Consider the following 5677-nt stretch of genomic DNA (forward strand, 5'->3'; position numbering starts at 1 on the left):
ACACCCATTTCAAACTTCTTACCTCTAGAACTAGAAGATAATACACCTGTGTTGTTTTAAGCCACTGAATTGGCTTCCCTGGTGGCTCATGGGTAAACAATCTGCCTGCAATGCAGGAGATGTGGATTCGATCCCTGGGTTGGGAAGATCCCTTGGAGAAGGAAATGGCAACCCACTCCAGCATTCTTGCCTGGAAAATCCCATGGACAGAGGAGCCTGGTTGCTACAGTCCATGGGGTTGCAAAGAGTTAAACACAGTTTAGCGACTGAACAACAACAAAGCCACTGAATTAGTGGCACTTTGTTGTATCAGCAATAGGAAATAATACAGTGGGTTTCAAATAGGATTAAGTACATGTATATGTAACCAATGAAAGCTGTTTCATTTTTTAAAAAATATTTACTTATTTGGTGGCACCAGGTCTTGGTTGTGTTATGCAGGATCTTCAATCTTCATTACGGCACACGAGATCTTTAGTTGTAGCATGCAAACTTCGTTGCGGTTTCCCTGACCAAGGATCAAACTCATACCCCCTGCATTGGAAGCACGGAGTCATAGCCACTGGACCACCAGGGAAGTCCCAAAGCTGTTTCATTTGAAGCAACAATGACTGCCCAGGTATCTGAGTGATTCCAGACCAAGCTCTCTGAAAAGACTTCCTCTGGCCAAATCTGAGTTTTAATAGCACACGCAGTTTGATGGTGTCCTGATTCTGTCATCGTGGTGTGGTCACCAGTCCAGAACCTGACACTGCCCAGGGCATCACCTACTGAGGAAGGCCACACTTTGCTAACACCACCTCATCAGTCTTCTGTTTAAGTTACCTCCAGGGCTTTCTTGGCCCTTAGGAGCAACTGAAATGCCAAAGCTTGGCTTCCAAAGCCCAGCTCAGCTAGCTCCTGTCCACCTCCTCATCCCTGTCCCCTGATCAGTGGATCTCCTGGAACCCAAGGCATTAGCTCCCACCCCCAGGCCCTTTCCCACGGCATTGCTTTTACTCAAAATGTAGTTAGTCTAAGCTCCTCCTGCCCCGCTCTGGCCAGTTTCTATGAAAACATGAGACATATTTTTCTGGGACAGAAGTCATCCCCTAGGGCAGGACTTCTTCTTGTCCAGAGTGGCTGTCCCTGACTAGCAAGGCAGGTCTGTCCATGGTGAACAGCCCAGGCTAGAGAGACAAAAAGACCTACCTGTGGTTTAAAGAACTTGTACACGTGTGTGAGAAGGTTCCAAGCTCATTACCTGACTCCTAGAATTGCCAGAAGAGACCCCGGGGCAGTTCACCCCAACCTGGGCTAGACCCACAGCCCATCCTTAATTACAGTCAATGTATCCCCAGGCTTCCTGGGACTTGTTTCTTGTCCCAGGGCATATCAATGGTTACCTGTTTCAATCCCAGTTTTGCCAGTCGCCAGCTGGGTAAATCCCCCAACTTCTCTAAATCCAGTTTGCTCCTATGTGAAGTAGTAGTAACAACAGCTCCTTGCTGGACAGGGCCATGATGAAGCCTGAAAATGTGGTCCTGCATATGAAGCACACAGAATGTTCCACTGGTAATGGACACTGGTACATATAATCTAGACCCTACTTGTCTTTCTATCAGGAAATGATGCTCTCCGTTTCATTAACTAATGGAATTAAATTTTAATTATCAGATTCACTGGTGGGATGTGGTTAGCCATAGATCTTGTTCTCTGGGTCCATTTTGTCTGAATCACAGCACCCTTTCCAATGGGCCTTGGATGAGTCAGCCCATTTACTTGGCTTGTCCCCATGGCCACAAGCACCTCTTGCCCTGGCAAACATAGAGGCCTCGTGACTGTCACCTCGTGACTGCTCCCCTCCCCATCAATCCATTCTCCTGATAGCTTGGGGCTGTCAAAAAAAAAAAAGAAGAAGAAGAAGAAGAAAGAAAGAAAAGAAAAAGGGAAGAGGGCCTACCCTGGTGATCTAGTGGCTAAGAAGACACAGGTTCGATACCTGGTCTGGAAAGATCCCACATGGTGTGGAGCAACAAAGCCTGTGTACCACCGCTACTGAGCCTGTGCTCTAGAGCCCATACTGTGCAACAGAGAAGTCACAGCAACGAGACACCCACGCACTGCAACTAGAGTAGCCCCTGCTTGCCGCAACTGGAGAAAGCCCACCCGAAGCAATGAAGACCCAGCACAGCCAAAATAAAATAAATAAATGAAAGGAAGGAAGAAAAACAAGGCGAACTGATTATTTTACTTCTTGCTACCACTCTCAATGACTCTCCCTGCTTCACAGGAAGCAGCATCTCCATATACCATGGAATTAGAATAAAAACCTCCTCATTCACCACGGCCTCCAAGACCTTCCTTACCCCCTAGCTCCCTCTGACCTCTGCAGCCTCCTGGCTCCCCTCTCCTTGAAGGAGCAGGTTCCCTCTTATATTAGGGGTCTTTGCATGCGATGTTCTTGCTACCTGGAACACCACTTCCTCCTAGAAAACTTTCTCAACCCTCAGACTAGAAGAGGCCTTGAGACTCTGCTTTCTAGTTCCTCCTGTCTGTCGCGGCTGCTGGATTGTGTGTTGATCTGATTAGGGACTGTCCTCCAGCCACAGGCAGAGCCCACAAGTGGGGGAATAGTTATCTAGCTCACCATGGCATTCCCTGAGCATGGAGTCTGGAACACAAATGCACTCAATAGATGTTTGTTGTATGAATGAAGGCAGGAACAAACAAATGAAAAGATAGTGTTACTTAACAGGAATTCTTTTGTGAAGCCTTTTGTAAATAATACCTGTTGAGTTATTTTTGGTGTAAAAATGGACTTTCCTATACTACCGTCCCTTCATCATAGTAAATTTGTTATTTCCACATCCCTTGTAAAGATTTTTTTTCCTTCACTGCATTGAATACGTTTTCCTCCTATTAATTTTCCCTTCTTGAGTAGCTTTTATGACCACTTTGTGCTTTAAGAAAGGAGCGCTGTTTGGTGTATACAATATTCTCTCAGCTTCCTTGGTAAGAAGACTCTGGCAGCTTTCTCACTGTTGACACTAACTGGTACAGCTTGGAACACGATGTCACCCCTCCAGAACTCTTGCAGACCTAGATAAAACTTATTCTGTGTCTCCAGTCAGGAACAAGGTGTTTGGAAGCAGCACCTTATGCAACAGAGCTGATGCAGGGCTATCCCTTGGAGGCAAATGACATGAAAATGATGGTGTGTGGAGAATGTGCCCACAGTGTCCTAGGAACTAATGATTTTAAAGCTTCTCTGGCAGTAATTCAGTTTTTATTTTATGTTTCTTAGAAAAATGAAGGCTTGTATTTACTACATGTGTTATCTAATATGCAGAAAGGCAGATGGGGAAAGGTATCCTGTGCTGATAAGGATTTCCATGGCAGTTCAGTCAAAGCTGCCCTCTTTGCACTGGCCCTGCACGTGCTCCCTGGGAGCAGTTTCGCTTGCTCTTTGGTGTATCTTTTTGTTTCCTCATTTCTGTGGGGGAATGGTGCATACATACAAAGTCATTGACTGTTCTTACTTTATTTCAAAAATGTGCAAGGCTAAGGCACCTGAATTTTTCCTCAAATACTTTAAAACAAATTATGTGGCAGAACCTCTCATGCCCGCTCCCAGAGGAATTTCCTTTGAGTGCTCCCTCATATCTCAAAAGCTTATGTAACCTGACACAATTATCTAAAAAGCCTTGGAATCCAAAAGAACAGAGATCTGAGCTAGGAATGAAGGTCAGAGCTGGGAAAGACATGTTCTCCCCTGCCTAGGGACTGGGTCATACTTCACTAGGACAATGTTCAATTCAACTTCCAAAGAAAAATCTTAACCCCTTGACCAGGGGTTGTACTTTCTTATTTCTCAGAACAAGGAATCTCTTGACAAGGTGCTCAAGGGGCATTACAAAGCCTTAGACCTGGCTGGCGGTTAAAAATATTTCTATAACCATCTTGAGCAACTAGTCTTCCCAAGATGAAAGCAAGAGTGGCTTGGACCCCTTCTAGAGGATAAGTGACTCAAAGATCGACCCATCCTGAGAATCAGGCTCTCCTGCCAGCAGTTAGTGCTGCAAAGCGGTGGGGATCTGGAATCCATATTTCCACCAAGTAGTTAGTCCAGGTGATTCTGATTCAACCCCAGCTCAGTTCCCAACTCAAGAGAGAGAGAGAAGGAGAGGAAGACACAGACTGTAAGTGCAGACCTAAAATTGGGGCTCCACGAGGAGATGACCCCGCTGTGTACCCAAGAGCCCTTGGGCCAAGAAACTTCTCTTTCTCCTTTTTGTTTTCACTTTTATAAATCCCAGTCCTGCTTGCTATTTGCATGCCAGCGGTGAGGGACCTCCAAAGAGAATAGGCACCACTCATAGATGGTTGGCTTTTCAAAGAATTTGCTGGAGAAAATTGTAGGCAAGGCAGTGAACAAAACTCTCCTCCATCTGGTTTCAGTTTATTTAAAAAAACAACACACATAGGCCTCCTACCAGCAATCAGAAAACAGCCACAGCTCCCCAAGTAGGGTATTAGCCATGAGGGGTGGGACTGAATTATGTATATGCAAATGAATTAAACCAGACAGCCAACAGCAACTAATTTTTGTATCTTTTGCAGTTGTTCTGCCAAGAAAAGGCCTGAATCAGGGTGATGGAAGCTGTAAGGAAGCAAGTTTTGGAATTAGTTTGTAACAACTTGCCTTAATTCTACCATTGGGAGACATGTTTCTAATCCAGAGGCAAATTTTATTTTATTTATTTTATTTTTTTGGAACAGAGAAGGGCTTATTGCAGGGCCAAGCAAGGAAAATGGGTGGCTTGTGCTCAAAAACCCTGAACTCCCAGAAGCAAGTTTTAAAAGGTTGATAGTCTTTTGCCTGGGTATCGGCCACTGGATAATGCCAACCTCCTTGGCTGACAAGGGACAGTGCTGCCCGATGGCTGGGGAGCAGAGCGTCTGGACGGCTGAGTAAGCACTGAACTTTTTATATATAGAATTGTGGTGCCTGCTTCATTTGGACGATGTGAGGATAGTACAGAAAATTAAGTATGAGGAAGTCGAACGCAAGGACTGGCAAGCACGCAGTAAATGTGGCAGAGGATTAGGAATAACTCAGAGCTGCACTGCAGGACTCAAAATGACCAGTTTCACCTGGAGTCAGCCAAGCTCGCCCAGTAAGTGTTCTCAGCTGGGACTTGCCTTTCCCCTGGGACTTGTCCAGAAAACCCTTGAGAGCAAATTCTCTTAGTGTTTCCCAAGCTCAAGGGCCCTAATCCCCAAATATCTGCCTTCAATCCTGGAAGCAGAGAAGTTCAGGGGAGGGTGCTGGACACAGTTTGAAGAATACAAATGATACTTCTGGCTTCCCACATGTCCCCATTCCTTCTGCCCAGTAAGCGAAGTGCCTGGCCTCCAGGTGCACAGCTAGAGGAGATGGACGGGGCACTCATTCATGCCTGGTGAGTTGACAATCTCCCAGGCTCTTGTACCACATGAGTGATGTGCTGAGGACCACAGGCACCCAGCTGCCTCTGGGCTCAACCCTCACATGTCCACAAGCACTTCAGGCTCAGTTTGTCCAAAACAGATTGCTGTCCCTCGCAGGGATGCACCAACAAGACGCCCAGCCTCCCCTCGTGCCTTGTCCCCAAACCCATTTCCTAGCCAACCAGGACAGGGTCTTATTTGCTCA

This window comes from Capricornis sumatraensis, chromosome 20, assembly GCF_032405125.1.
Source record: "Capricornis sumatraensis isolate serow.1 chromosome 20, serow.2, whole genome shotgun sequence".
Lineage (NCBI taxonomy): Eukaryota > Metazoa > Chordata > Mammalia > Artiodactyla > Bovidae > Capricornis > Capricornis sumatraensis.